The sequence below is a fragment of the Bubalus bubalis genome, chromosome 22, assembly GCF_019923935.1.
Source record: "Bubalus bubalis isolate 160015118507 breed Murrah chromosome 22, NDDB_SH_1, whole genome shotgun sequence".
NCBI classification, from domain to species: domain Eukaryota; kingdom Metazoa; phylum Chordata; class Mammalia; order Artiodactyla; family Bovidae; genus Bubalus; species Bubalus bubalis.
This window is the reverse complement of record NC_059178.1, coordinates 60,686,318-60,709,121: the sequence shown is the minus strand read 5'-3', so window position 1 is coordinate 60,709,121 and position 22,804 is coordinate 60,686,318. Positions and strand designations below refer to the sequence as shown.

The window sequence follows — 22,804 nt, the reverse complement described above, 5'->3', positions numbered from 1 at the left end:
AGAGAATCTTAAAAGCAGCAATAGAAAAATCACTGGCTATGTACAAGGGAGTGATTTTTCTATTGCTGCTTTTAAGATGGGAAGCCCCGTTAGATTATCAGCTGATATTTCAGCAGAATCTTTGCAGGTTGGCAGAAATGAGCACAAAGTGATAGAAGGGAAAAAAACCTCCAACAGAGAAAACTCCACCCAGCGAGGTCAGTGCTTAGGATTGAAGGAGAGACAAAGGGTTTCCTGGATAAGAAGCAGCTAAAGGAGTTCATCTTGTCTAAACTTCCTTTACCAGAAGTTTTAAAGAGGAGTCTTTAAACAGAAAAGTCAGAAGTAGAAACAAAAAAATATGGAAGAAGAAGATCTCACTAGTAAACGCAAAAAATAAGGTTAAAACTTAAAGAAAGGGCATCAACCGCCTAAAAAACTAGTACAAAGGTTAAAAGACAAATGTAGTAAAATCACTGCCATCTAAAATAAGTTAAGCAATTCACACAATATGACGTCAAAACATAAAATGGGGGGAAAAGTAGAAATGTAGTGCTTTTAGAGTGTGCTTGAACCTCAGTACTTATAGACTGCTATATACATGTGCGTGTAAATGTATATGTATGTAGGTTACTATGCGTACATAGGTTGTTACATGTGAACTTCAATGTAACCACAAACCTCTAATAGATACACAGAAAGTAAAGAGAAAGGAATAAAATATAACAATAGAGAAAGTCATCAAATCATAAAGGAAGAGAACAAGAGAGGAAGACAGGAACACAGAACAATAAAAAAACCAAAAAACAAAAAGAAAAACACACTAGAAAACAACAAAATAACAGTAAGTACATGCCTATCAATAAATTCGAACCCAAAACAATAAAGTAAATGGCAACGGGGTCATACTTATCAGTAATTACCTTAAACGTAAATGGGTTGAATGCCCCAACCAAAAGACAAAGACTGGCTGAATGGATACAAAAACAAGACCCCTGCATATGTTGTCTACAAGAGACCCACCTCAAAACAGGGGACACATACAGACTGAAAGTGAAGGGCTGGAAAAAGATTTTCCATGCGAATAGGGACCAAAAGAAAGCAGGAGTAGCAATACTCATATCAGATAAAATAGACTTTAAAACAAAGACTGTGAAAAGAGACAAAGATGGTCACTACATAATGATCAAAGGATCAATCCAAGAAGAAGATATAACAATTATAAATATATATGCACCCAACACGGGAGCACCGCAGTATGTAAGACAAATGCTAACAAGTATGAAAGGAGAAATTAACAATAACACAATAATAGTGGGAGACTTTAATACCCCACTCACACCTATGGATAGATCAACTAAACAGAAAATTAACAAGGAAACACAAACTTTAAACGATACAATAGACCAGTTAGACCTAATTGATATCTATAGGACATTTCATCCCAAAACAATGAATTTCACCTTCTTCTCAAGCACACATGGAACCTTCTCCAGGATAGATCACATCCTGGGCCATAAAGCTAGCCTTGGTAAATTCAAAAAAATAGAAATCATTCCAAGCATCTTTTCTGACCACAATGCAGTAAGATTAGATCTCAATTACAGGAGAAAAACTATTAAAAAATCCAACATATGGAGGCTGAACAACACGCTGCTGAATAACCAACAAATCACAGAAGAAATCAAAAAAGAAATCAAAATTTGCATAGAAACGAATGAAAATGAAAACACAACAACCCAAAACCTGTGGGACACGGTAAAAGCAGTCCTAAGGGGAAAGTTCATAGCAATACAGGCACACCTCAAGAAACAAGAAAAAAGTCAAATAAATAACCTAACTCTACACCTAAAGCAACTAGAAAAGGAAGAAATGAAGAACCCCAGGGTTAGTAGAAGGAAAGAAATCTTAAAAATTAGAGCAGAAATAAATGCAAAAGAAACAAAAGAGACCATAGCAAAAATCAACAAACCAAAAGCTGGTTCTTTGAAAGGATAAATAAAATTGACAAACCATTAGCCAGACTCATCAAGAAACAAAGGGAGAAAAATCAAATCAATAAAATTAGAAATGAAAAAGGAGAGATCACAACAGACAACACAGAAATACAAAGGATCATAAGAGACTACTATCAACAATTATATGCCAATAAAATGGACAACGAGGAAGAAATGGACAAATTCTTAGAAAAGTACAACTTTCCAAAACTCGATCAGGAAGAAATAGAAAATCTTAACAGACCCATCACAAGCACGGAAATTGAAACTGTAATAAAAAATCTTCCAGCAAACAAAAGCCCAGGTCCAGACGGCTTCACAGCTGAATTCTACCAAAAATTTAGAGAAGAGCTAACACCTATCCTGCTCAAACTCTTCCAGAAAATTGCAGAGGATGGTAAACTTCCAAACTCATTCTATGAGGCCACCATCACCCTAATACCAAAACCTGACAAAGATCCCACAAAAAAAGAAAACTACAGGCCAATATCACTGATGAACATAGATGCAAAAATCCTTAACAAATTCTAGCAAACAGAATCCAACAACACATTAAAAAGATCATACACCATGACCAAGTGGGCTTTATCCCAGGGATGCAAGGATTCTTCAATATCCGCAAATCAATCAATGTAATACACCACATTAACAAATTGAAAAATAAAAACCATATGATTATCTCAATAGATGCAGAGAAAGCCTTTGACAAAATTCAACATCCATTTATGATCAAAACTCTCCAGAAAGCAGGAATAGAAGGAACATACCTCAACATAATCAAAGCTATATATGACAAACCCACAGCAAACATTATCCTCAATGGTGAAAAATTGAAAGCATTTCCTCTAAAGTCAGGAACAAGACAAGGGTGCCCACTTTCACCATTACTATTCAACATAGTTTTGGAAGTTTTGGCCACAGCAATCAGAGCAGAAAAGAAATAAAAGGAATCCAAATTGGAAAAGAAGAAGTAAAGCTCTCACTGTTTGCAGATGACATGATCCTCTACATAGAAAACCCTAAAGACTCCACCAGAAAATTACTAGAACTAATCAATGACTATAGTAAAGTTGCAGGATATAAAATCAACACACAGAAATCCCTTGCATTCCTATACACTAATAATGAGAAAACAGAAAGAGAAATTAAGGAAACAATTCCATTCACCATTGCAACGGAAAGAATAAAATACTTAGGAATATATCTACCTAAAGAAACTAAAGACCTATATATAGAAAACTATGAAACACTGGTGAAAGAAATCAAAGAGGACACTAACAGATGGAGAAATATACCATGTTCATGGATTGGAAGAATCAATGTAGTGAAAATGAGTATACTACCCAAAGCAATCTATAGATTCAATGCAATCCCTATCAAGCTACCAACAGCATTCTTCACAGAGCTAGAACAAATAATTTCACAATTTGTATGGAAAAACAAAAAACCTCGAATAGCCAAAGCGATCTTGAGAAAGAAGAATGGAACTGGAGGAATCAACCTACCTGACTTCAGGCTCTACTACAAAGCCACAGTTATCAAGACAGTATGGTACTGGCACAAAGACAGAAATATAGATCAATGGAACAAAATAGAAAGCCCAGAGATAAATCCACGCACATATGGACACCTTATCTTCGACAAAGGAGGCAAGAATATACAATGGATTAAAGACAATCTCTTTAACAAGTGGTGCTGGGAACTCTGGTCAACCACTTGTAAAAGAATGAAACTAGAACACTTTCTAACACCATACACAAAAATAAACTCAAAATGGATTAAAGATCTAAACGTAAGACCAGAAACTATAAAACTCCTAGAGGAGAACATAGGCAAAACACTCTCTGACATACATCACAGCAGGATCCTCTATGACCCACCTCCCAGAATATTGGAAATAAAAGCAAAAATAAACAAATGGGACCTAATTAACCTTAAAAGCTTCTGCACATCAAAGGAAACTATTAGCAAGGTGAAAAGACAACCTTCAGAATGGGAGAAGATAATAGCAAATGAAGCAACTGACAAACAACTAATCTCGAGAATATACAAGCAACTCCTACAGCTCAACTCCAGAAAAATAAATGACCCAATCAAAAAATGGGCCAAAGAACTAAATAGACATTTCTCCAAAGAAGACATACAGATGGCTAACAAACACATGAAAAGATGCTCAGCATCACTCATTATCAGAGAAATGCAAATCAAAACCACTATGAGGTACCATTTCACGCCAGTCAGAATGGCTGTGATCCAAAAGTCTACAAGTAATAAATGCTGGAGAGGGTGTGGAGAAAAGGGAACCCTCTTACACTGTTGGTGGGAATGCAAACTAGTACAGCCACTATGGAGAACAGTGTGGAGATTCCTTAAAAAACTGGAAATAGACATGCCTTATGATCCAGCAATCCCACTGCTGGGCATACACACTGAGAAAACCAGAAGGGAAAGAGACACGAGTACCCCAATGTTCATCGCAGCACTGTTTATAATAGCCAGGACATGGAAGCAACCTAGATGCCCATCAGCAGATGAATGGATAAGAAAGCTGTGGTACATATACACAATGGAGTATTATTCAGCCATTAAAAAGAATACATTTGAAGCAGTTCTAATGAGGTGGATGAAACTGGAGCCTATTATACAGAGTGAGGTAAGCCAGAAAGAAAAACACCAATACAGTATACTAATGCATATATATGGAATTTAGAAAGATGGCAACAATAACCCTGTGTACGAGACAGCAAAAGAGACACTGATGTATAGAACAATCTTATGGACTCTGTGGGAGAGGGAGAGGGTGGGAAGATTTGGGAGAATGGCATTGAAACATGTAAAATATCATGTATGAAACGAGTTGCCAGTCCAGGTTCGATGCACAATACTGGATGCTTGGGGCTGGTGCACTGGGACGACCCAGAGGGATGGAATGGGGAGGGAGGAGGGAGGAGGGTTCAGGATGGGGAACACATGTAAACCTGTGGCGGATTCATTTTGATATTTGGCAAATCTAATACAGTTATGTAAAGTTTAAAAATAAAATAAAATTAAAAAAAAAAAAATACTTCCTTTAAATGTTAATGGGCCAAGTGCTCCAATCAAAAGACACACAGTGGCTGAATGGATCAAAACAAGATAGCTATCTGTGCTGCCTGCAAGACTTGATTCAGAGCTAGAGCCTCTGATCGATGTTGATGTGTTTATGCAAAGGGGATACTACTGTTCTAACCATGCTTCTCGAAGGAAAGGACCTAGTGATGTGAGTATCTGAAAGCTACAGAGTCGGTTTTTCTCTGAAGGTGGCCATCCTGCCTGTCCGATGAGTCCCAGTCTGGTCTCAGGAATTTGTGCGTCTCTGTTTGTGGAGAATGCAGGTTTGTGGGCTGCATTTGAGTCGAAGGGTCCAGCCTTCACAGAAAGGAAGGGGTCTGGGGCACAGGAGGACGATCCAGGGAGGGGAGCTGTTCCAGGCTCTTGTTTACGAGGACCTCTGGGGCGTGGGTGGCTGGACATGCATCTTGAAAAGGTTTTTTAAATTATTATTTGGAATTTATTTCAGTAAACAGACTTACTTTATCATTTTATCATTCAGTAAATAGACTTTATCATTTTCTCTCATCCAAAAAAAAAAGCTACCTTTATGAACAATTTTGCTTTATTGTGAGTTTCTTTTATTCACAGATTGTGTGTGTTGCATAAGCTTATAGATCTTAAAGGAGATGAACTAAATTTTCATGTTGTTTTTGTTTAGTTGCTCAGTTGTGTCTGACTCTTTGCAACTCCATGGACTGCAGCACACCAGGCTTCCCTGTCCTTCACCATCTCCTGGGGTTTGCTCAAACTCACGTCCATTGAGTCGGTGATGCCATCCAACCATCTCATCCTCTGTTGCCCCCTTCTCCTCATGCCCTCCATCTTTCCCAGCATCAGGGTCTTTTCCAAAGAGCTGGCTCTTCACATCAGGAGGCCAAAGCATTGGAGCTTCAGCTTCAGCATCAGTCCTTCCAATGAACAGTCAGGACTGATTTCCTTTAGGATGGACTGGTTGGATCTCTTGCAGTCCAAGGGACTCTCAAGAGTCTTCTTAAGCACCACAGCTCTAAAGCATCAATTCTTTGGAGCTCAGCCTTCTTTATGAAATGCAGTCAAATCAGCGACCTGAGAAAAGTGAAGTTTGTGTATTCTCACCAGTCCCCGACCTCTGTCCGACGTCTGACCGACCAGGTAACCTCATCTACACACCTCTGGGGGCTGAGTGTGGAAACAACCATATGAAAATATTGTTCTTGGTGGTGAAAGTTTTCTTTGAAGAGAAATTGTGTTAATAGCATCGTTTCTTTCAGTCATTTAAATACCCTGCGTCCTGGAGAAATAGAAAGGCTAAATTCATTAGGGACAAATTATTAACTTAAATCTTCAAAGCCAAAGCTGCGAAGAAGAAAAGCTCACCAAACGGGAGCGAGGCTCAGCAGCGCATAACTTCGTACCATTGTTTGTGTATTATTACCGCTATTATAACTAATTGACGCACGAGTGCTTAATTAGTAGCCTGAATTCTCCAAATGTTCTGCAGGACAATTACGCTGAGCTGCTTTCAAAGGGCGCGGAGTTCCAGGGAGATGTTTCTACCTCCGAGAACCATCCTGTGGTCTCCCCGCTTCCTCCTCACACCCAGCCCAGGCAGAGAAGGTAAACCAAAGGCGCCTAAATGATGCTGCAGATGTTGAACTCCACATTGTTCTCTGCTTCCTTTGCCCAAATAAACCTCTATGTGTGCTTTTTGTTTATTTGACAGTGGGCAGAAGATAGAGAAACTTGAACGAGGTCCAGAAGCAGTGGACCCCACGACAAAGGCGTTCTTCACCCATCGGTGCGTCTAGCGGGTCCACCCCTGAGCCCAAGACTCCAGTGGCAAATTCCAGGGGCCGGTGAGAGACAGTGTAGTTAGACGGTTGCCCCGCAGGGAGAGCAGGTCTCTCTGGACAGAGAAGATGGCTTAGGGTTTCCACGTTGTTTCAGGGGTTCCTGTTTTATTCCATCTGGGCTTTGGTTTCCGAGCTTTCATGCTTTTAGATCCCATGCAGGTGAGCAGCCAGATGGGGGCTGGGAGTCCTGGCTTAGGAGAAGAGCCCGTCTGCAGATCCCAGGGAGGCCCCCACCGCAGACCCTGGGGCGGCACCCACTGCAGACCCCGGGGCGAGCTCCATCCACAGACCCCGGCGCAGCCCCTACCTCAGACCCTGGGGTGGACCCCACCGCAGACCCCGGGGAGGCCCCCACCACAGACCCTGGGGTGGGCTCCATCCACAGACCCTGGGGCGGCTCCATCCACAGACCTTGGGGAGGCCCCCACCGCAGACCCTGGGGCAGCCCCCACTGCAGACCCTGGGGTGGGCTCCATCCACAGACCCTGGGGCGGCCCCTACCTCAGACCCCGGGGTGGACCCCACCGCAGACCCCGGGGAGGCCCCCACCACAGACCCTGGGGTGGGCTCCATCCACAGACCCCGGGGCGGCCCCCACTGCAGACTCCGGGGCGGCTCCATCCACAGACCTTGGGGAGGCCCCCACCACAGACCCTGGGGCGGCCCCCACCTCAGACCCCGGGGTGGACCCCCACTGCAGACCCCAGGGTGGGCTCCATCCACAGACCCCAGGGTGGCCCCCACCCAGGTCGCACAGCCACGTCTCGCTCTTTCCAGGCCAGTTTCAGAACAGTGCAGATGGCGTGTACTAACTCATCTTCTGGTCAAAGATCAGCGTTTTCCTGGCTGTGTTGTTTTTGTTCCCACCTGGTGGGCTGGCTCTGGACTCTGACAGCGGAGGGGCGGCACATCAGGAGGCCCCGGGGTTCCTGCTCTGTGACGGGGTGTGATGCAGGTGTGACGGGGTGTGACAGGGTGTGACTCAGGTGTGACAGGGTGTGATGTGGGTGTGATGCAGGTGTGACGGGGTGTGATGGGGTGTGACAGGGTGTGACTCAGGTGTGACGGGGGGTGAGGCAGGTGTGACGCAGGTGTGATGGGATGTGACTCGGGTGTGGCTCTGCCCACTCAGGTCATGGGGCCGCAGGATCTCCTGATGTGGGGGACATGGGCATCTCTACCGCAGGCTGTGTGCACACTGTAACACCTGTTCACACAAGAACAAATTGAGACTCAGAGAGGTTAAAGGAGGAGTGCAGCAGCTAGCTCCTGGTGGGACTAGGGCTTAGGGTTAGGGGCCCTTCCTGCCCACTCACCTGTCCTGTGGGACCAGCCCCAGGTGAGACTGCCACTCGGAATCTGATGGGGCCTTTCCCACATGACTTATCCCGGGGTCTGAAGACTCTGCTGAACCCTGGGTAAGGAAGTGCATGGTGGGGGGGGGGGGTCACGACCTGCTAGGTGGCCTTACACCTGAGCCAGGTGGGGCTGCAGAAGCTTCCCTCTGTGCCTACCTGAGCCAGGTGACCCCCAGCTTCCCTCCCTGCCTACCTGAGCCAGGTGACCCCCAGCTTCCCTCCCTGCCTACCTGAGCCAGGTGACCCCCAGCTTCCCTCCCTGCCTACCTGAGCCAGGTGAACCTGTGGCTTCACTTTTTGCTTGAGCCATGCCCATCTCCACGGGGCTGACCTCTGCCTCCTCTGAGCTGGGAGAGGCCTGCTGCCTGTGCCCACCAGGCCTTGGTGGACGTGGCTGCCAGTGTGTGACACCCCTGGGCGTGGGCTCTGCTCCCAGGGTCCCCGTGAGGAAGTGCCCGCCCTCCCTGCCGCCCAGGCCTGGGTGGAGCCACCTGAAGGCGCCTGTGGAGCTGCGGCTGGGCGGCTGGAAGGTGTTTCTCAAGAGCAGACAGATTCTTCTGAAAATATACCTACTGAGATAATTTCAATTTCATGTGTTAAAACGTGGCTTTCTTCAGAAATCATCAGTGATATGATACAGCTAATTAAGGCATGCATGGTGTTAACAGTTTCATTAGAGGAGATAATATTGCACAAGAAAAATAAGAAATCATTATGATGAATGTCTCAACATTACATTACATGTTAATGAAGTGTAAATGATCTAATTATTTTTGAAAGAATACAGATTCGATTAAACTGTCGGAATTAAATTGGGAAGGACAGCCCATTGTACTTTTTATGTACAGACAAGTTAGCGTTAATTAGGCACAATCTACAGGAACAAATGAGGCCCGACCCTCGGTGAGCAATCACGGATCCATTGCTCAAGGCAGGTTTCATAAAGAATTATATTAGGGGAAAAATTCTAAGTCAATTACAGACAGTGCGGCAGCCGTGGAGGGCAAGTGAGGAGCAGGCAGCCCCGTTTCATCCTGACGGGGCTGGGAGCAGAATATTCCGCCGACCTTGCCCACCAGGAATTTCATAAATTCCGGTTCTGCCGATTGGAGCAGTGATGGATTCTCACCGCCTCTCCCCGAAGAGCTGCCTGCAGCCGGCGCGGGCCTTCAGAGCTGCTTTCTCGCCCGGCCCCCGGCTCTCCGAGCAGGTCGCTGGCGTGGTGCTGCTGCCACCCTGACACACACCACGGCTCGGGCCCACTGCTTTCCTGGCCACGACTTGCTGAGCTCTGCGGCCACTGCTTGGGCTCTCACGTCCATTATCTGGTTCAGTCCATGGACTCAGAGAAATGAATCAGGAAGATGAAGAAAGAAACCAGAGTGAAGCAAAAGCCCCAGATCCGTGAAACGTCAGTGCTCTGTCAGTAGAAGCCTATCTCCTCTCCCCTTTGGAAAAATAACTTAAGAAACTGAACGCTCTGCAACATTCCAGTGTAACTTCCCCCTTGTTTTGTATTCTTGTAGAATCCAAGTCTGAACCAAGATGAGTCCTTGTTCGTAGCAAACGCGGCTGCTGAAAGCTGGGAAAGGTCTGGGTATCAGCGCAGGTTTGGCCCTCAGTTTGGCCACAGTGGGATGCTGGGCTGAGCTGGGCTGGTCTCCAGGCCAGCCGGAAGTTCTGGACAGTGCAGGCGGGCCTCGGGATGGCCAGCTGTGTCCAGGAGCTCCAGGTACCACAGTGCAAGGCTGAGGGGGCCCCTGGCCTGCGAGTCACATTCCTTGGCTCTTCCTGCCTAATATTCTCATTTAATTTAGTTAAGTAGGACCTGTCCTACTTAACTAAAATCCAATACACAAAAACATGATTAAAACCTTCCAGATAAGTTAAAGGATAGCTGTGTATTAATATGAAGAGAGTTTGCTGTATCAAAGGATTTACTGCTTGGGTCCTGCTCATTCTTTTGGTTCATTAACAGGAAGATGGAATTGACGCAATGACCCATGAATGTGTTCATTTCATAAAACAAGGCCCATAAACACTCTGTCCCTTTCTCTTTCTCAGGAAGGTCCACCGGGGTTTGGAGAGGAAGGGGGCCCTGCTCTTTTGGTGAGCAAGAACAAGGCTGTGCCTTTTACACCCAGCTCCAAAACTTTAGGGTAATTATTAATAATTAGAATTGAGTGAAAAACCCACACCAAGTGAGTTATTCAGTGTAATTTGCAGTTAACAATAGTTTCCTTTTTGAAACCTCAGGAGTCAGAACAAGAGCGTCATACAGTCTTTTTGTTTTAATTTCTGGCAGCTGAAGGGACCAAGATTTAGAAAAACCCTACAGAGGGAACCACATGCTTAAGCATTTTTACCAAAAATAATTTTTTAAAAAAGCACACACATCAACAACAACAAAAAGTAATTTGTAAAACGTATGGTATTTGGGGTTTTAGAGTATATTTGGACCCTGCTCAAGCTCGAATGTTCACAAAAGGTGCTCACAGCAAGCTGGGTTTTTGTTTTAAAAATTTTCAGTTTTATGCTGACAAAATTTCATCCTGAAGAACATTCCTGGGAGAAAGCTTTCAGAGCTGAGGAGCCTTTGGTTCCTGGGACAGTGATGACCACTGGGCGCCAGGTGATGGCAGGTGGGCACCGGTGATGACTTCAGTATCAGGTGATGACCCATGGTCCCCAGGTGACAACTAGTAGGCACCAGATGGTGACCAGTGGGTACCAGTGATGGCCAGTGGGTATCGGGTGATGACTCATAGTCCCCAGGTGATGATCAGAGGGTTCCACTGATGACTAGGCTATCAGATGATGACTCATAGGCCCCGGGTCATGACTGCAGGTTGGCACCAGAGAGGGACAGCTCTGAGGAAAAGGCCGCAAACTGTGGTGCCTCTGGCTTGTGCTCATGGGGTCTGCAGCTGGGGGTCCAGGGCTTCAGCAAGGAGCTCAGAGGGTGCAGTGGTGGGGACCCACGTGGTCCCTGACACCCCAGGCTGTGTGCTGTGCTCCGTCTGCCCGTACGCCACCAGCTCCATGAATCTGAGACGGGAACCCTCTGCACCCGTTGTTATTGGAGCTACCTAGAGCTTGCCTGGAGAATCCCAGGGACAGGGGAGCCTGGTGGGCTGCCATCTCTGGGATCACACAGAGTTGGACACGACTGAAGCGAGTTAGCAGCAGCAGCAGAGCAGGAGTTGCATACTTGCCTCTAATCTTTGTGGACTGTACTTAGAAAATGAGATGCCTTGCATCAGAATATCTGTGAAAGGTGAGAAAATGTCAGAAGTGATATTTAAAATCACTATCTTTTGAGGAGAAAAATTATTTGGAGACAGAATACGCTTTGAAGCAGTGATCAGTGACACTGGGCAGAGTATATTTCACAATGACCATCTTTGCCTGTCCAGAGATCATCATTCCATAATCCTTATTTTATAAATAATATTAACTGAGCTTTGCAATCCGGGGTAATACCAAACGAAAACCCTCAAAAATAACTACCAAGCTGGTGAATAAACAATGCAATAGAATCACGTGTGCTGGGATATATAATCTGTGTAATAAAATGTAAAATATAGTATTTTGCCAGTAGCTAATAATGCATTAACAATTATTCTCTTGTTCCTCCCAGCGGATTCATAGTATAATCAATTTCAGGTAATATTTATTAGACTCATATCCTGTATATCAACGACTCAACTAGGTCTTGCAAATTTCTCACAGAGGAGAAAAATATTCTATTTGATAGTATTCGAAACAGTAAAATTCTGTTTAACTGAGTTTCAAAGGCTGTGGGGGTCTTGGGGATAAGAAATGCATCTTTGCGTTCTTACCTTGGGGTACCAGGTCCTGCATCACTAAGATCCAGACCATCTAATCACAAACACCAGATCGAGTCAAGAGGTTACTAAGCATAATCCTCAGATGAACACGGCTAATGTCAGTGTTATTAACATGGTCACTCGGAAACTAATTGTAGAACACAGTGAGGGTGTCAGACATGTTGTGTGCTAATGCTACACGATGAAAGATTAGTAACAGCAAAAAAGAAAAAGAAAGCCTGTGACTGCCAAACGTCACAGCCAGGATGCCAAGTTGCGGGGCGGGGGGGACCCCACAGGAGGAGGTGGGCTCTCCAGGCAGAGATGGCTCACAAAGAGAAGCCATAATTCGTTCCCCTGTTTTTTCCCCAGCCTTATAGACATGCTTTTTTGTTCTGTTTAAATTGATTTTTCAAGCTGATCTCAAGCCAGACTATATGTGACTTGATGAAGGCCTGGCCCCCTGAGCCTGGATCTTGGTCTCTTGTCTGGAGCAGTTAGCCGAGCCTGCATCTTGGGCCTGGGTGCCGAGCGGACCAGCACACCCTCCTGACCAGGGCTTTACACAAGCCAATTAGGAGTCATCTCTTGTGAACCTTGGGGTCAGGTAGTGGGAAAAGCAGCTGCCCTGTCGCCTAGCCCCACAGAGCACGCAGCAGGGTCTCAGCCGGGCCGGCCCCCACTGTCCACCAGAGATCTGCACCTTTCAGCTGTGCGGGCGGTTTCTGCACTCCGGGTGCAAACAGTCCGGGAACTGGGACTCACAGGTGCAGGTGGCCAGGTTTAGGTCAGACTTAGGTGCCCTCGTGCGAGGAGAGGGCTGATGGGGAAATGATGCCAGTGTTTCAGGAGCAGAGCTGCAGAGGAGGCCTGGGCTGGCCCACGATGGGAGAGGGCCTTGCAGGACGAGAACACGGGTGAGAAAAGCCCAGTGAGCCCAGCCTTGTGAGGTGGTCCTGCCATTCCCTGGTTTAAAGGGTAACTTGGAGAAGGAAATGGCAATCCACTCCAGTACTATTGCCTGGCAAATCCCATGGACGGAGGAGCCTGGTAGGCTGCAGTCCATGGGATCGCTGAGAGTTGGACATGACTGAGCGACTTCACTTTCATTTTTCACTTTCATGCACTGGAGAAGGAAGTGGCAACCCACTCCAGTGTTCTTGCCTTGAGAATCCCAGGGATGGGAGAGCCTGGTGGGCTGCCGTCTATGGGGTCACACAGAGTTGGTCACGACTGAAGTGACTTAGCAGCAGCAGTAGATAGTAAAGGAAGTCAGTCCTGAATGTTCATTGGAAGGACTGATGCTGAAGCTGAAACTCCAATACTTGGGCCACCTGATGCGAAGAACTGACTCATTGGAAAAGACCCTGATGCTGGGAAAGATTGAAGGCAGGAGAAGGGGACGACAGAGGATTAGATGGTTGGATGGCTTCATGGACTCAGTGGACACGAGTTTGGTAAGCTCTGGGAGTTGGTGATGGACAGGGAAGCCTGGTGTGCTGCAGTCCATGTGGTCACAAAGAGTTGGACATGACTGAGACTGAACTGAACTAGATGGGGTTGCCCCCCTCGATGTCCTGGTGACTAGAGACGGAGTGGAGCTCAGGTATTCAGTGGGGGAAATATTAGGTCAACATCACAACCTTAGATCAGCATGGATAGTGAAAAGTAATTATTGGCAGGCATGTACTTATCATCATTTTGTTGCTTCTGTATGGCGGCAAGCCCAGTAGAGTGGAGCTCACCTGGCAAGGTAATCAGTTTGGAACCATAAGAGACAGGTGTATGGGCTGCTGCTGACTTTCTCTGGACTAAGATGGTCTGGACGAGGCCTGAAAGGTGGGGTTGGATAGGACTCATATACACCACTCTGGCAGGAAGCTGCCTGCTGATGAGTTAGAATCAGGAGGCTGCTCTATAGCCTCAGTAGCCCATTAACTGGCAGCCTGTGAGCCATGAGAGCTACAGGAACACACTCACACCCACAGCCTCATACCAGAATTGCTGTTACTTGGCAATGCAGCCTTGGTCCTTTATCTGCATGAATTTTCTGCAAATTTTCTGGGAAGCCATCAGGGCTTCCCAGATGGCTCAGTGATAAGGAATCTGCCAGCCAATGCAGGAGATGCAGCTTTGATCCCTGGGTTGGGAAGATCCCTTGGAGGAGGAAATGGCAACCCACTCCAGTATTATTGCTGGGAGAGTCCCATGGACAGAGGAGCCTGGCAGCTACAGTCCATGGGGTCACAGAGAGTCGGACACGACTGAGCACAGACACACACACACAGCACTGGTTATATTTTAAAAAGATTACAAAAGGAAGGAAGTTTAACAATGGCCAACAAAGAATATTCATCAGAAAATAGTGTCATAATTGGTTTTGGCAATGGTTTTTTGGGTATAACACCAAAAGCACAGACAACAAAGGCAACAATAAACGAGGGATTACATCAAACTAGAAGGCTCCTCACAGCAAAGGAAGCAGTTGATGAAATGAAAAAGCAATCATTGAAACAGGAGAAAATATTACATTTACAACCTATGCATCTCATAAGGGGCTGATTCCCTGAAATGTATAAGGAACTCCTACAACTCAATAGCAACAACTCCCCGCCCCCCAACAAACCCAAATAAGCCAATGAAAAATAGGCAAAAGATCTTAGCAAATTTTCTTCAAAGATGATATACACATGGCCAACAGACAAATGAACAGGGACTTAACATCTCTGGTCATTGGGGAAATGTAAATCAAACCCACAATGAAATACCACCGCACACCTGTTAGAATCTACAGAATATAGAATGTACATAAAGAGACAGTTCAGATTACATACTCTGGTCATAATGCATTAAAAATAGAAATTAACCACAAAATCATAACACATATTATCCACAAAAGTCATAAGATAAGATAGACAAATAAATATCTCACTAACTGAAAAATTAAAATGAAAAAAAAAATTGAAAATAATTAAAAGGAACTCAGATAAAGAAGGGGCTTCCCTGGTGGCTCAGCTGGTAAAGAATCCGCCTGCAATATGGGAGACCTGGGTTCGGTCCCTGGGTTAGCAAGATTCCCTGGAGAAGGGAATGGCTACCCACTCTAGTACTCTAGCCTGGAGAATTCCATTCCCTGTATAGTTCATAGGGTTGCAAAGAGTCGGACACAGCCAAGCAACTTTCGCTTTTTTCAGATTAAAAAAGAGACTACAAATGGAAATCTCAAAATCTCTTGGAAATAACGATCAGAAAATATGCTGAAACTGATGGATTAGAACTACAGCAGTGCTCAGAGGAAACTTTATAATCTCAAATAATTATACCATAAAATAAATAATAAAAATTAAAATAAATTAAGTACTCAATGTAAAATTTGGGAAAATTAGTAAGTACATAAATTTTAGGAAAGCAAAAGGAATCAATTAAAGATAACAATAGTAATAAATGAATTTTAAAGCAGAAAATCAGTAAATATTATCAAAGTTTGCTCTTTTGGAGAAAAAAACAAAGAAGGGAAAAATGACTTCAAATTTCCATAGGCACCTGTTAAAAAATCGTTATAATATGTATAACATCTATATAGTGTATAATAACTTCCATACATGATTTTAAACACTTTTGTGATTCTGTTTCTCCTTTATTGTAGGATTGGATATGTATTTTGTTAGTGTTAGAACATAGGTTTCAAGCTTGTGGCTTTGTGTATAATAAGGAAACAAGAAGCTTTCGCATTAAGGCAGGAACAAAACAAGTTTGGAAAACAATTATCATCACTATTATTTAATATTCTGCTGGAGGCACTAGCTAATACAATTAAATGAGACAAGAAAACAAGTTCTGAAAATTGGAAAGAGTTAAAATTATTGCCATTTGCAGAAACACAATTGTTTACTTGATAAATCCAAGAAAATAGATTGAAAATTTATTGCAGATAAGAGAATTTTGTGAAGTGGTTACTAATAATAAAATAGAATTTTATTATTAGTAACTAATATAGAAATTGATGCTGTTCACATATACTAAAAATATCCAGTTAGAATTGTTGAAGAGCTGATTTGCAGTTGCAACCATTCACATGCAAATATCAAAAGACAAACTTTAAAAATAAATTAAAAAAAATCTCAAAGTCTATCTGATTAAAAAATTGAAACAGTGTGGGAAAAGAGAAAAAATGAAAAAGAGTATCTATTTGAGAGACTTGTCAGGGATCACTTCTTCCTTAACTGTCCTGTAGGTTTAGGACAATGTTAGCAACAATCCCTGAAGAAGGAAAAGGCAACCCACTCCAGTATTCTTGCCTGGAGGATCCCATGGACAGAGGAGCCTGGTGGGCCACAGTCCATGCGGTTGCAAGGGATTGGACACGACCGAGCGACTAACAGCAACGATCCCAAACAGAACACATTGGGTGAGTAGAAAGTTATATTGAAAAATTAGCAGAAATAATAATTAGATGAAAAAATTAGTGCAATCTGGCACTACTAGGTTTTAAATTGTACTGTTAGGTGGTGCTTGTTTCTAGATAGGAGTTATCACTGGCATGGAAGAGAGCACCCAGAAATAGTCCACACTGCAATTTATTACATGATAAAGGCAGATTGTTGCTGCTCAGTCTCTAAGTCGTGTCTGACTCTTTGTGACCCCAGGGACTGCAGCCTGCCAGGCTTCCCTGTCCTTCAGCATCTCCCTACGCTCAAACTCATGTTCATTGAGTTTGTAATATCATCCAACCATCTCATCCTCTATCGACCCTTTCTCCTCCTGCCCTGAATCTTTCCCAGCATCAAGGTCTTTTCCAATGAGTCTGTTCTTTGAGTCAGGTGGCCAGAGTATTGGAGCTTCAGCTTCAACATCAGTCCTTCCAATGAATATTCACAGTTGATTTATTTTAGGATTGATTGGTTCGATGTCCTTGCTGTTCAAGGGACTCTCAAAAGTCTTCTCCAGAACACAGTTTGAAAGTATCAATTCTTTGGTGCTCAGCCTTCTTAATGGTCCAACTCTCACATCCGTACATGACTTCTGTCAAAACCATAGCTTTGACTAGATGGACCTTTGTCAGCAAGTGATGTCTCTGCTTTTTAATATGCTGTCTAGGTTTGTCATAGCTGTCCTTCCAAGGAGCAAACATCTTTTAGTTTCTTGGCTGTAGTCACTGTCCACAGTGATTTTTCAGCCCAAGAAAATAAAATCTGTCACTGTTTCCACTTTTTCTCCATCTATTTGCTATGAAGTAATGGGATCAGATGCCATGATCTTAGGTTTTTGAATGTTGAATTTTAGATCAGCTTTTTCACTTTCCTCTTTCACCCTCATCAAGAGGCTCTTTACTTCCTCTTTGCTTTCTGCCATTAGAGTGGTATCATCTGCATATCTGAAGTTGTTGATATTTCTGTCGGCAATCTTGATTCCAGCTTGTGATTCATTCAGTCCAGCATTTTGCATGATGTACTCTGCATATAAGTTAAATAAGCAGGATGACAATATATAGCCTTGTCATACTCCTTCCCCAAGTTTGAATCAATCCATTGTTCCATGTCTGGTTCTAACTGTTGCATCTTGATCTGCATACAGGTTTTTCAGAAGACAGGTAAGGTGGTCTGGTATTCCTGTCTCTTTAAGAATTTTCCACAGTTTGTGGTGATTCACATAGTCAAAGGCTTTAATGTAATCAATGAAGCAGAAGTCTTTCATCTTTGATTCCTCTGCCTTTCCTAAATCCAGCTTGAACATCTGGAAGTTCTTGGTTCATGTGCTGCTGAAACCTAGCTTGAAGGATTTTTAGCACTACCTTGCTAGCATGTGAAATGAGCATAACTGCGTGGTAGTTGCATGTGAGCATCCTTTGGCACTGCCTTTCTTTGGGATTGGAATGAAAACTGACCTTTTCCAGTCCTGTGGCCACCACTGAGTTTTCCAAATTTGCTGGCATATTGAGTGCAACACTTTCACAGCATCATCTTTTAGGATTTGAAACAGCTCAGCTGGAATTCCATCATCTCCATTAGCTTTGTTCGTAGTGATGCTTCCCAAGGCCCACTTCACTTTGCATTCCAGAATGTCTGGTTCTAGGTGAGTGGTCACACCATTGTGGTTATCCGGCTTATTATTGCTTAGCACAATATTGGGACTCTGGGTAGTACTCTTTTAAAAATAAATTAATAAAATGGGACTCTTGCTTCACCTCCCACCCAAATAAATACCAAATGAACCAAAGGTTTAAATTATAAAAAGACTGAAAAATTATTTAACATAAAACTAGTGTTTTATCCCCTGAATCTTGGGATATGGAAGGACTTTCTAAGTGTGAAACCAAATCTAGAAGATGTAGATAATAGATTAAGTAATTGAACCACAATAAAATCAAATATTTTTAATGACAAAACAGGCAAAAAAATCACAAGACAAATGAAAAATTAGGGAAAATATTTGTAATTCATGTCAGAGACACAAGGCTCATTTTCCTAGTAGGTGAAGATCACCTTACAATTTATTTTAAAAAAGTTAACATCCAATAGGAAAAAAATGTATACAAAAAGTTCATATATAAAGAAGTACAAGTGGATCTTAGACTGAATCTCACTCATAACTGGAGAAATGCATTAAAACTATACTGAGACTTTTTCACCTAATAGAGAAGCAAATTCATGGCAAGGGTCATCACGATGGGAAGGGAGGCAGGGGCGATGGTGTGAGGGGCCCCGGGGGGTGAGGCAGGGTCCCTATGACACGGGCCTGGGAGCCATGGATGCTGAGCAGGCCGGGGAGCAGAGCATCTCCCCAGAGCCTCTGGAGGGAGCTGCCCTGTGGACTGCTTGGATTTGGCATGTTGGGGCTCTTTGCACTTTGGCCTCCAGAGTGGTAAGAGGACACGTGTGTGAGTTTCAGCCTTTCACCGGGAGCAGTTTCTTGCAGCAGGGGTGGAAAGGGAACCAGCTCCTCAGGGCTGAACCGACCCTTGGTTCTGGTGCAGGCGGTTGCTCTCAGGTGTTGGGGAGGGAGGGCAGGCCTGTGCCGCCTGCTTCCGTCCATTCTGTGATGCTCAGCAACTTTGGCGAAGAGGTGCTGAAAGCGCTGTGAGGCTGTCTCTGCTGATTATTGATGCCGGGCGTGTCCGAGGAAGGAGACAGGCTCCGGGGCATCCGTGTCCAGGCTGAGTCCTCAGAATGTGATACGGCCTGTGACTCTGCGTCCTCTGCTGGCTATGGTGGCGAGTGGCCTTCCAGACAGAGAGGTCCTTCCAGCGTCCTGCTCACGTCTGCACTGGGGCCTCACCCTCCAGCCCCTCTGTCTCCCCAGCCCTCACCTGGGACCCGTGTGCGGAGTCCTTTGATTTCAGCATCGCAGTCTGTATGGAGGGGAGGGTCCTCAGACCACCGTTCAGTCTGTCTGTGAGATGCCTGAGGATCAGCCGGCCGTCGGTGATGCGTGGGTGACTCGAGTGGTCAGTGGCCTTGTCGGGGGGTGGTCCAGGCTCCTGGCTCATAAGTGTGTGTGCCTCACAGAGAAGAATGCGTGTGACACATGGGAATCTCAGCAGGACGCCCAAGCCTGAAGCCAATGGGCTCCGCGTTCTTCAGCATGGACAGAAAGAACTCCTCGGGGCACAGGGTGTTTCATCCGTTCCCACAAAGGAGGAGAGATGCTTCTCGAAGCTGCGTTCGGACTTCCTTCCTTGTTAAGGTCTTCCTACGGAATCCCATCTACAGAACCGAACCTGCATTTTGTGGGTTGATACTCGGACCCTCGCAGCCCTTGCAGTGCTGTATCATGCTTTTCTTTCATTCTTTCTGCCCCCCTGGCAGAAGCCCACCCGGCTGGAGGCCCCGCGGTTCCCGGGGGCTGCTCTGTGGACTCAGACGAAGGAAGGGGCCATCTGCTCGGGGCTGGCTTGCGTGAGACTCTGGAGCAGACAGTCTTCAGGCTCCAGAGTTTGGGCAAGAACTGCCCTGCGGACCCACATCCTTCTCCGGAAACTCAGCACTTCCGCTTTCGCCAGAGCTGGTTCTCTCCAGGCGATGGTTTAAGGAACACAGTTGAAGGTGATTAAAGTCTCCAGAGGCTGACGTATGAGCATGCACGCTAATCTGTTAACTTAGGCTATGAAGGTGTCAGGTGACCCACAGGCACCTCCTTTCTTGTAGAAAAGGTTTCAGAAGCAGAGCTGTGGGAAGTTCATCTTCAGCTGGTGGAAGAGTTAAGTGAGAGAGCCGCTGGACGCCTCCTGTGCACGTGGGGTTGACTGTGGTGTGAACAGCATGCGGTCTGCTGCCGCTTCTCTGGGGGAGACCCCGGCAGACTCCGCTTATTCGACCTTCCTGCCTTCTGACCGCCATGCCCGGAGGATGGTGGCGCCGCGGCCTTGGCTTTGGGCGTGTTCATGCCGTGGTGCATTAGAGCCAGCATGGTGTCACGTCATTTATGTGATTTTTAGTCAAGCTCCTTTATGACAGACAATTTAGCTTTTCAGTCGTGTGAATGTTCCCTCACTCTGGTCCCAGCTGGGAAACGGTGGTTTTCCTTCCCGTCTGTGAGGAGAGGGCCTTTATCATGCCATCCCCAGAGACCCCGGCGTGGGTCCACGTATTGCATCTGCCTTTCTCGGGCTGGTAATGGGAGACATCTGGATGGCTTCCCGGGCAGGATCCCGCCGAGTCCAGAGCTGGCCATTTTCTGGGGAGGCTCCAGGGTCTCCAGTATGAGCCCACAAAGCCCACAAATCACCTTCTGTCCTGGTTTATCTGATCTGCCCTTCTCTTCTCTATGCGACGGTTGCTTGGGGGCGGTGAGAGGACCAGTCTCTTCTGGGGCGACCGCAGGGAGACTGGGAGGCTCCCCTGCCCTGTCCCTTCTCAGGTGAACCTCCGAAGTGCCTGGTGACAAACTTGGAAAACCTTGAGGTCGAACCCCAAATCGACCACTTGGAGACCTTTGCCAGGCTCTCTGATCCTGGCCTGACGGGTGGATGGGGAGTTAGGGAGGTGAGGGCTTTGTGAGTCTTGATCTGATCTTCCCCAAATCACAAACCACTTTTATTATTATTATCACTGCTGTTGCTGTTGCAACTATGCGGTCTGAGTCCTTCCAAATGATTCTCTTGTGTAGTTTGGTATCACATCCAAGGCCTGTGGCAATGAGCACCTGGACTTTCTCATGGTCCAGGTACAGAGGGCAGCCACACCAGCTCTGTTCTGAGCCTGATCTGTGACTTCAGGCAAAGCACTTGATTTCTCATTTGTGACGTGACTTTTGAGGAGGTTATTGCCCATATTCCCACCAGAGCTGAGATTCCACATTTTCAACCATCCTCCTGCAGGGGGTGAAACTTGGAGGCAGACCCAGAACGCAGTCAGCAGACCTGAGCTGATGGCCAGGTCCACAGAGGATGAGCCGTGACCCCAGACAGGCTGCCCCGTGGCCATGGTTTGCTGGGGTGTTAGCACAATTTCAGGCTGAGACCCAGAGAGCAAGGTGGGTGCCCTGGGCCCAGAGGCCCCTCTGGGGTACTGAAGAGTGCGGTGCATGCGATGGCGGACTGCCCACAAATCTGTAAACGGATAGTATGTGGTTGTGTGATGTTGTTCATGCACATATGGTGTAATGTTGCGGTTACATGTAATTTCACACATACACACACAGCCTCCCTCGCTGCCCAGGAGGCCTCCCTGAGGGTGGTTCCTCTCCTGCAGCCCTATGAGCCCGAGAGTCCCGCTCATCACCCCAGCAAAGAGCTTCCGCTCTAAGATGCTGTCCATCTTGATGCCAAGCCCTCCCATGCCTCGTCCTCAGATACGGCTTGAACGTCTTATGTTCAGGCAACCCGGCCCCATGCATGGCATGGTCCTGCCTTCTCTGCATCCAGGTTGTGTTACCTGCTAGAGAAGGGTGTGAGATGAAGTATTGATTTGCTGATGAAAATGTCACAGAGGCGTAAGGAGACGCTCAGGGAAGGACCTGTGAGAATCTAGTCTCAAGAAGCTTTTTCCCTATGTTTTCTCCCAAGACTTTATAGTTTTAGTTCTTATACTTAGATCTTTGAGTTAGGGTTTAATGGGAAGGAGGACAAAAGTTTTGGGAATGGGTGGTGGTGATGTAGGCACAACAACGTTGAACTGAGGGCTTAAAAATGGTAAATTTCATGTTTATTATTCTATGATTGGGCTCCCCTGGTGGCTCAGACAGTAAGCAATCTGCCTGCAGTGCAGGCTTGGGAAGATCGCCTGGAGAAGGAAATGGCAACCCACCCCAGTATTCTTGCCTGAGAAATCCTATAGACAGAGGAGCCTGGCGGGCTACAGTCCGTGGGGTTGCAAAGAGTCAGACACAACTGAGCCACTAACACTATTCTATGGTTAAAAATAAAGGGAAAAAGCAGCAATTGGAAGCCATATCCTGGGCTGCCGTCCTATAATAACTGGATTGTGACAGCATCTAATAGCAGATACCAGTAACACAGGGTGTGGGGTGGAGATCTACACCGCTGTGCTCCCAGTTCCTGTCCTGACGTCTGTCCTGGGATGTGTGGGCTGGATGACGAGACCAGTGTTTTCCTGGACCAGCTCTGACCGGCCTTTGCACGTTTGTCAGAATAAACCCGCACTTGAAGCCCTCTTGTAGGTGCTTTGCTAGAATGGACAACTTCAGGAAGCACTGAGTGTATAAAGAGGTCAAAGTCTCTGTCTGGGTTTTTGGGGTGTGGAGAGGGCACTGCAGTG

General features: G+C 45.6%; 1 long non-coding RNA gene across 1 annotated transcript; it reads left to right on the top strand.

The window, feature by feature from the left end:
- The first annotated feature begins 6,016 nt into the window (after positions 1-6,016).
- Positions 6,017-7,325, top strand: LOC123331212. The gene is made up of 3 exons (XR_006547739.2): positions 6,017-6,200; positions 6,550-6,665; positions 6,772-7,325. It is a non-coding gene; the product is annotated as an uncharacterized LOC123331212 (long non-coding RNA).
- Positions 7,326-22,804: the final 15,479 nt, after the last annotated feature.